The following is a 9,009-nucleotide window of genomic DNA, read 5'->3' on the forward strand; positions in this document are numbered from 1 at the left end:
TTTACACACACACACACATACACACACGCACACATTTTGTTTTATTATAGACCTATGAAAATATATATCTTTGGACTCCTAATAAAAGCATTGGAAATTTATCTTTTAGGTTCACTATCTAGTTTATGACACTTTTGATGCTGGTGGCGAAGGTGGCAGGATGATGGTTTAGAGATGAGATATTCAATATAACTGTTTTTAATTAGGGATGTTAGTGAGATGTTTAATAGAAATTAGAAATAGAAGGATAAAACAATAACTTCGCAAACTTTAAAGTGCTATATAAATGGTAGTTGTAAAACTAGAAAAATGCTAAGAGATCAGGCATAGATTTTGGAATTATCTGGATAAAAATAATTGATAGAAATTTATATATAAAAAAGTTCTATGGGTATAGAGAGAGGTGAGAAGAAGATATAAACTTGAGTCTTATAACTTATGGCCACACCATGGTGGTAGATGTCCATTGATAAAACCATAGTTTTATAGGTTTGGAGCTGAAAAGAACTTCAGAGGTTATTTAGTATCTACCAGAGAGAGTAGATCTCTCCCCGCAGGATCAAGCTGATTTCCCCATTAATGAACACTAAAGTCTTTTCCTGGGGACTAAGGCTTAAACTGTACTTTCCCTACTCCCAACTTTCTAGAAGCCTTTAATTTACTGACCTTCTTGGCAAGGATGAAGAGGTTAATGGTTTTCCAGGAAAATATATATACATATGTATTCTCAATATACTTTTAAGTTTAATCTGCAATGTACAGATTTTTCATCACTTTCTTAAATCTAAATAATCACATGGAATAGAGCAATGGATCTGAAGTCAGGGAATACCTGAGTTCAAGTATGGCCTCATACTCTTTGTGTCCTGGACAAATCACTTAATCCTGTTTGCTTCAGTTTACTCATCTTTAAAATTAACTAGAAGGAAATGGCAAACTACTCCAATATTTTTGCCATGAAAATCCCAAATGGGGTAATAAAGAGTTGACTGAAACAACTTAACAGCAATAAATTGTTGCATTGACAATTTCAAAATTTTACATACTTGTTCACATTGAAATATTTTCATAATGATACTAAAATGTTTCTATTTCTAAAATAATGAACATTGTTAGGTATAATTCTCATAAATAAAAGTTATTTGAGGAGTCCTGAGAACAAAGTTTGAGAACCTTTATACCAAGTATACAGGTAATAGATAAATCACTTCTCTGCATTCATGGGGAAAGTTTCTATACTGGAAGTTCTCACTATACTGATGAAATTGTAAGTCTAGAGCACAATAGATCACATTACTGTTGATAAAACACTTTCTTTATAGCAACCTTGCAACACTTGTTTGGAGGCAATAGGAAAACTCCAGGGTAAATCAATACTTTACCAAATCAAATGTTATGGACTCAGTTAAAGGTATATCATACCAAATGATTCAGTGCTCATTATGATTGCTTTTAGGACTGTTTAGTAATTCCCACTGTTTAGCAGCAAATGTAAAGGTCATGCTCCTTGTCTGTCCTCAGTGAGCTTGCTTTGGAATTATTACATCAAAATCATCTATTACTATTTTGCTTGCATGGCCTTCATTGCCCCTCTGTTTTTACCTTTTTATTTTAATTTTGGACGTGAAAGTTTCCATGACCTTCCTTAATTCTAAACTCTGTTGTTATTTCCAGAAATCATCTAGCAGAGAAATCAGAATTCTTCACTCTTCAAAGATGCTAGAATTACCAGAAATTAAAGTAAACTGGGGCAATGGATTCGATTACTTTGCTTCTCATGTGGTTATAAAGCAGAGCTATGTGCCCTACTAAGAGCCAGCTTGCTATCAAGGGAAAGCTATTTTTAGCAAACTCTCTTTTAATTGCTTTGATAGATCTCCATAAATAGTGAAATTTGGGTTTACTTGAATCTTTCATTTTTTACAGATTCCAGGACTTTCTGTAATCAGTTGATTTTACTTAAGAAAATAAACACATTGAAAACAAAGCTTGCTAAATGTTTAATAGTTATGGCTATCAGAATTTTAAGACTGCCTTTGGAAAGTGAAAGATAAATGGACATAATTTTGTATTTTCATTTCCTATCTTACCTATATTTGTACAAGATCAGAAGTTCTTTTTTCTTTGTATTTTGAACACCTTTTGGAATGATATACATAATGTCATGGACAAAGTATATGGGTGAATAGATATTTCTTGTTGAAAATAATAATAATAATAATAATATTGACAATAGATATTACTATTTTAGTATATAGGGCTTACCACAGAGAGGCACTATGATGTAGTGAGAAGAATATTGGACTTGGAATCAGAGAAGGTAGAATATTCTAGTTTAACTTTGTTAACTTGACACCCAGTTTCAACTCTTTAAACTTCAGTTATTTTTGTTGCTAAAGAGTTGGATTAGGTTATTTCTAATTTAGTTCAATAAACATTCAAAAGAACTATGAGTAAGCCATTACAGAAATACATAAATGAGTGAAAAACACATATTAAATACTTAGAGTATACTAAGTACTAGGAAATCAAGACTGTCAAGTCTTTACCAAGAAATTTAACAATGAAGGGGAAGAGAAAAACAGGATATTACTTGGATAGAGTAGGAAGGTCAAGGTAAGACTTCAAGGAAAAGGGAAACATTAAGGGTGTTTAACACTCCTGAAAAATTATCCAGATTAGTTGGAATATTTTCAGTGACAGCTTACTATATCAAAAGTAAAGCAACTTTATAGTTAGGCTTTCTAATTGCTAAGATCCTCCTACTTTGGGACTGAATTTATAACTCTCACCCATTGCCTCTAGTTCTGCCTCTCTCTAGCCATTTAAAATGTATCAAATCTTTCTTTCTTGGGACAATTATTTCAAAAATTTGAAGGCAGTTGTATTTTTTTAATCAGTCTTTTCTCCTTTGTTTCTGAAATTCTTTCTCATATCAAATGATTTCCATCCAAGTTAGTTCTCTGTCATTTCATAAAATTATATAACCAGAGAATTCAGAAATCAACTAGTTCAATCTGTTCCTAAACCAGAATCCCTGCTACAATATAAGTGACAAGTGTTCATCCAACTTTTGCTTGAAAATCTTTAGGAAGAGGCAACTCATTGCTGGTCAATATAACACATTCTGATTTTGGATAGCTCCAAAAATAAAAAAAAGTTTTTCTTTACATCAAACCTAAAATTTTCTCTTGCAATATCCAGTTTCCAGTTCTATCTCCTAGGGACAAACAGACCAAGACTAGCTTCCTTTTTCATATGACAGCTCTTCATGGTCTTAAAAGATAGCTATCCCATTTCCCCTTTTGTCTTCTCTTGAACAGGATAAAGTATCCCTAGTTTTTTCTAGCAGTTCTCCTGTGGCTTGAGATAGAGGCCTGTTCTTCTTTATCTTGGTTGCCTTCCTCTGGATATCTTCCAACTTATCAATATCCTCCATAAAATCTTCTGTCTGAATACAATATTCCAAATGTTATCTGCTGACTTATGTTGAAATGTCAGGCCCCTTTTAAAATCCAATATCTTTTTTTATGCGAATGGATGCCCTCCATATTTGTATTGTGATTTTTTAAAAATTGAAGTCCAAGATTTTACATAAGTTGCTAATAAATTATATCTAGCTTGACTCAAGATCTTTTTGAAGTCTGAATCATTTGGCTTATTTATCTCCTTTTGGGTTTTTATCAATCTGATAAGCTTGCCACTTATGACTTTATGTAAGTTAAAATGTTAAGCAGTAGTTTGTTAAGCATAGATATTTGGAGCTCTTAAGCTGACACAGTACCACAAGTGACCAGCTACAGTTGGACCCACCCTTTTAACCAGCTCTGAATTATGTGATTATCTAGTCCATATTTCTTCATCTTTCCTGAAAGAATAAGATCAATCAATATGCACTCATTATGTCTTGAATGTGTCTATGCAAAATTTAAATCTTGAAGAGATTCTAAGACTCATTTGTAATGATCAGACTAGCTTTCTGGAGGATCTCTGGACGGGCCTTAGGTGGAGAAGTGATAGAGGCAAGAGAGCCACCATGAGCATAGTCAAGGATGTAGTCTCGAGTCTCCTCTGTGTCTGTGTCTGAATCTCTTTGTCTGAGATTGAGCTCGAGCACACACACTGCTCTCCAGTTCTCCTAGTCCTTAAATACTTCAGTACAGTTACGTCACTACAGCACACTGAGCATGTGCCAACTGTAGAACCATTACTTCACCATATCATACTAAGTATATGCCAACTAGAGTGATTACATCATTACATTACACTAAGTATGTAAGAACTAGAGAACCATTATCTCATCAATCAAACTGAGTAAACATCCTGCTGTAAGTATCTTTTCTTCAAGTATACTTTTCTCAGAGTTCCCCAATATCTGTGGTCTTCTACACTCAATGAATCCTATTTCCTTATTTTACAAATGAAAAGACTGAGATGGAGGAAAGTGCAGTGACTTGCCTAAGCTTACCTTATTACCTGATCTGGGAGCAATCCAGAATGGAAAACAAAAGGGAAGGGATTTAGAAAGAGTTTTGGTTTTCCAACTTCTCTGATACTGGCCCTATGAGGTTCAGCAAAGCTTTCAGGGAAGATAAAAAGGGAGAGGCACAGAGATTGGTTATACAGCCATCGAGGATTGTCAGCATAGTTCAAAGTAATGATTCAGCAGAAAGATAGTGAAAGGGGATAAGATTTGGTTTAGCTTGGAAGGTAAATTCATGAAAGACAAACACTACTTGGAAGACTAAAACCTCAGCTCACTTTGCACCATTTACATGGTGTGGATGGAATGGGCAAGGGAAGACCTTAGGAGAACCTGAAGTTCTGAAAACTTTTGGCATTGAGCTTGACCTGGGAGGAGGGAGACAAGGAGGGAAGAAGGGAGGGGGGAAAGAGATAAGAGACAGAGAGACAAAGAAATAGAAAAAGAGACACACAGAGAGAGACAGAGACAGAAATAGAGAGACAGAGACAGAATGGAATTTGCAAGTTGTAAAATTGTATAATGTAGGCCAGTGAGTTTGCCTTTGATTCCTGGGAGAGAAAAAAATTAAATGTATTATGAAAAGAATGGTTAATAAATGTCTAAAAATGGAAATAATGACTATGAAAATACAGCATGGCTTAATCAAAAATAGGATATTCAAAATCAACTTTATGTCCTTCTTTAAAGGACTTACTGGATTAGTAAATCAGAGGAATCCTATAGATCTAGTTAACCTAGATTTTGGCAACTCAGTTAACAAAATCTGCAATACTTCTAATTCTCTTGCCTCAGGTTCTCTACTCAATCCAATCGATCCTTCACACTGATGCCAAATGGATTTTCTTTCAGGGCAGATCTGATCATGTCACTTTCAAATTCAGTAAACTCCAGTGACTCCCTATTGCTTTTTGATTAAAATACAATAAATAACTCTGTGGCTTTTAAAGCCCTTCACTAACTGGACCACCCTCTCTTTCAAGTCTTATTATACATTATTGCCTTATCATATATAAGAAATTACCTTCTTTCTGTTCCTGACAAATAACTTTCTCTTTCTTTCTCTCTCTCTCTCTCTCTCTCTCTCTCTCTCTCTCTCTCTCTCTCTCTCTCTCTCTCTGTCTCTCTCTGTCTCATTGGGATATTTGACTTCCTGATACTTTTTGGAGAGTTTAGGATATAAACCAGTCTGGGCCTAAGCAACTTTGAACATATTATGGATAGATAGGTCTTTCCTTAGAATTTCTTGACTTATATTAGATAGAATCTCTTATAATGTATTTTGTTCTGTCTTTTTTAGTCCAAATGCCATTATTGTTGGCAGAGGAAAAAGAAAGAAAAAAAGAAATTGAGGATCACTGTCTATTTTTGTTATGAGTTGTCCATCCCAAATAATCCATCCCAAATAATGATTCTTTCATCTGCTAGTCTCTTCATTATCAATATAGAAAATAAAACAAAACAACACTACTTTGTGCTAATTTTAGGTTCTTTTGTCAGTTTCTTCTCTTTTTGAGCTTTAGTACTCTTGAAACCAGTTTTTACCATGGTGCCGTAATTTTATTTTAATTTTTTATTATCTCTTCTTGTTTCCATTTTCTTTACATGGCTTTTAAAGAACAGCTAAGTTATTAGAATAATCCCTGTATATTATTAACATTAGACTTTTAAAATGAAATCTCTCTTTTCTTCCTCAATGAAATTTATTTTTCTAGAATTTTAATCTTGAAAGCTTCCTATATGCAGAGATCTGGATGCCTTTATGGAATTTTAATCCATGGGATTCTCTGAGTTTTTTGAAATATACTTCCCTAAATGCAGAGTATGTGTCAGATTTTCTACCTTCCTCTGTTCTATCACAAATTCTCAAAAGGAATGACTATTTCTCTTCAAAATTATCATAATAGGACTAGTGTTTTTTTTTTTTTTCCTAATGGAGAACATTAGACTTGGACTAGATATTTCTCTTACTGGTTCCTCCACTTTTTGAAGGCTCCTTAAAATTATTATCAGTCTTGCTTTTAACACAAAATGTTTCCAATATTAAACAATATATGCTGACCACTTCAGAGTATAGTCAAGCTAGTATTTCTCTTGATCTGGATTGTATGTTTTTATTAATAGAGCCTAAAATAACTTAGTTCTTTAAGTTGTTGCCTCACATTTCTTAATTGATGTTAATTCACTTTATGTCCTCCAGTTTTTCTGAAGTTATCAATTATTTCATTAATTTTTATTATCGAGGGTTCACTGGAAATACCAATATGTCTCCTGCAAAATATAATAATAGGTGTTTTATATTTTATCATATTAAATTTTAATATTAAATTCTGTTGATTTAATCTTTTAATATCTCTCAAGTACATCTGCTTCTTTCCACTAAAACTATCACTACTTTATGTCTGGATTATTGCAATAAACTCTTAGTTCATCTCCCTGCCTCATCTCTTTTTACTCCAAAGCTTCCTTCCCTCAACTATCAAGCTGATCTTCTTAAAGCTCAGCTCTGATCATGTCATATTCCTCATCACCTGTTCCATTCATTAAAATCCAGTGGCTCCCTAACACTGGCAAGATCAAATATAAAATCATCAGTTTGACATTCAAAGCCCTTCACAACCTGGCAGCTTCTTACCTTTTCAGTCTTAAACTTAATTTACTCCCACATATTCTCCAAAGCAATGACATGGTTATTAGAATCTTAGAAAACTTAGATATGATAGATCTCCGAAGAAAAATGAACAGGGATAGAAAGGGATATACCTTTATACTTGACAGTACATGGCAACTACACAAAAATGATCAACTATTAGGGCACAAAAACCTCACAATCAAATGCAGAAAGGCAGAAACAGCAAATGCTTCCTTTTTGAAGCACAATATAATGAAAATACATTAAATAAAACATCAGGGAAAGATAGACTAAAAACCAATTGGAAAATAAATAATCTAATTGTAAAGATTGAGTCAAATAGCAATCATAGAAATCATAGATTTCCATATCAATAATTGTATCTAAGAAAGTGACAATAATGATACAACATGTCAAAACCTAAGGCAGCAAGCAAAGTGGGGAAATATTATATTTCAAATTGTTTACATGAATAAAATAGAGAAAGAGATCAATAAATTGGGTATACAATTTTGAAAAGCTAGAAAAAATATATTAATACCTTCATTTATGTACCAAATTAGAAATTCTGAAAATCAAAGGAAAGATTAATAAAATTGAAAGAAACTAGTGAGTTAATTAATAAAACTAATTGTTGGTTTTATGAAAAAAACAACAAAATAAACCTTTGATTAATTTGAGTAGAAAAAGGAAAGAAAAAATAAAATAACCAGCATTAAAAATGAAAAGAGTGAACTCATCACCAATGAAAAAGAAATTAAAGCAATAATTGGGAGTCATTTTGCTCAACTGTATGCTGACAAAATCTGACAATCTAATTGAAATGGATGAATATTTACAAAAATACAAATTGTACAGATTAACAGAAAGGAAATAAATTATTTAATTAACTCCATTTTAGGAAAAAGAAATTGAACAAGCCATCAATGAACTCCCCTAGAAAAAAATCTCCAGGACCAGATGGATTTATAAATGACTTCTGCCACACATTTAAAGAAGAAAAAACTTCAATTATATGTAAACCATTTGAAAAAGTAGGTAAAGAAGAAGTCCTGCAAAATTCATTCTATGATATAAATATAGCACCAGAAAGGGCCAAAACAGGGAAAGAAAATTACAGATTCATTGTCCTAATGAATATTGAAGCAAAAAATTTTAAATAAAACTATCATAAGAGATTACAACAACTTAGCAAGATAATATACTATGAATACCAAAAAATGCAGGACTGGTTCAATATAAGGAAAACTATTGGCATAATTGACCACATCAATAACAAAACTAACAGAAATCATAAGATAATCTCAACAGATACCAAAAAAAAAAGCTTTTGAAAAGTAAATCAAAACATTCATATTGAAAACACTACAGAGCATAGAAATAAATGGAGTTTTCCTGAAAATGATAACAGTATCTATTTAAAATAATCAGCAAGCATAATTTATAAAGGGGAGAATCTAGGCACATTCCCAGTAAGATCAGGGATGAAACAAGGATGCCCATTAATACCACTATTATTAAATATTATACTATAAATGTTGGCTTTAGCAATAAGAAAAGAAAAAGGAATTATAGGAGTTAGGTTAGGCAATGAGAGAAAAATATCACTTTTTGCAGTTGATATGATGGTCACACTTAGAGAATCCCAGACAATCTTACAAAAACCTACTTGAAACAATTAAAAATTTTAGCAAAGTTGTGGGATAGAAAATAAACCTACACAAATCATGAACATTTGTGTATGTTACTAACAAAGCCCAGCAGCAAGAGATAAAAAGAGAAATTCCATTTAAAATAACTGTAGACAAAATAAAATATTTGGGTTTCTAGCTGTCATGACAAAACCAGGAACTATATGATCACAATAACATAACACTCTTCACACAAATAATAT

This window comes from Antechinus flavipes, chromosome 1, assembly GCF_016432865.1.
Source record: "Antechinus flavipes isolate AdamAnt ecotype Samford, QLD, Australia chromosome 1, AdamAnt_v2, whole genome shotgun sequence".
In the NCBI taxonomy this organism is placed as follows: Eukaryota; Metazoa; Chordata; class Mammalia; order Dasyuromorphia; family Dasyuridae; genus Antechinus; species Antechinus flavipes.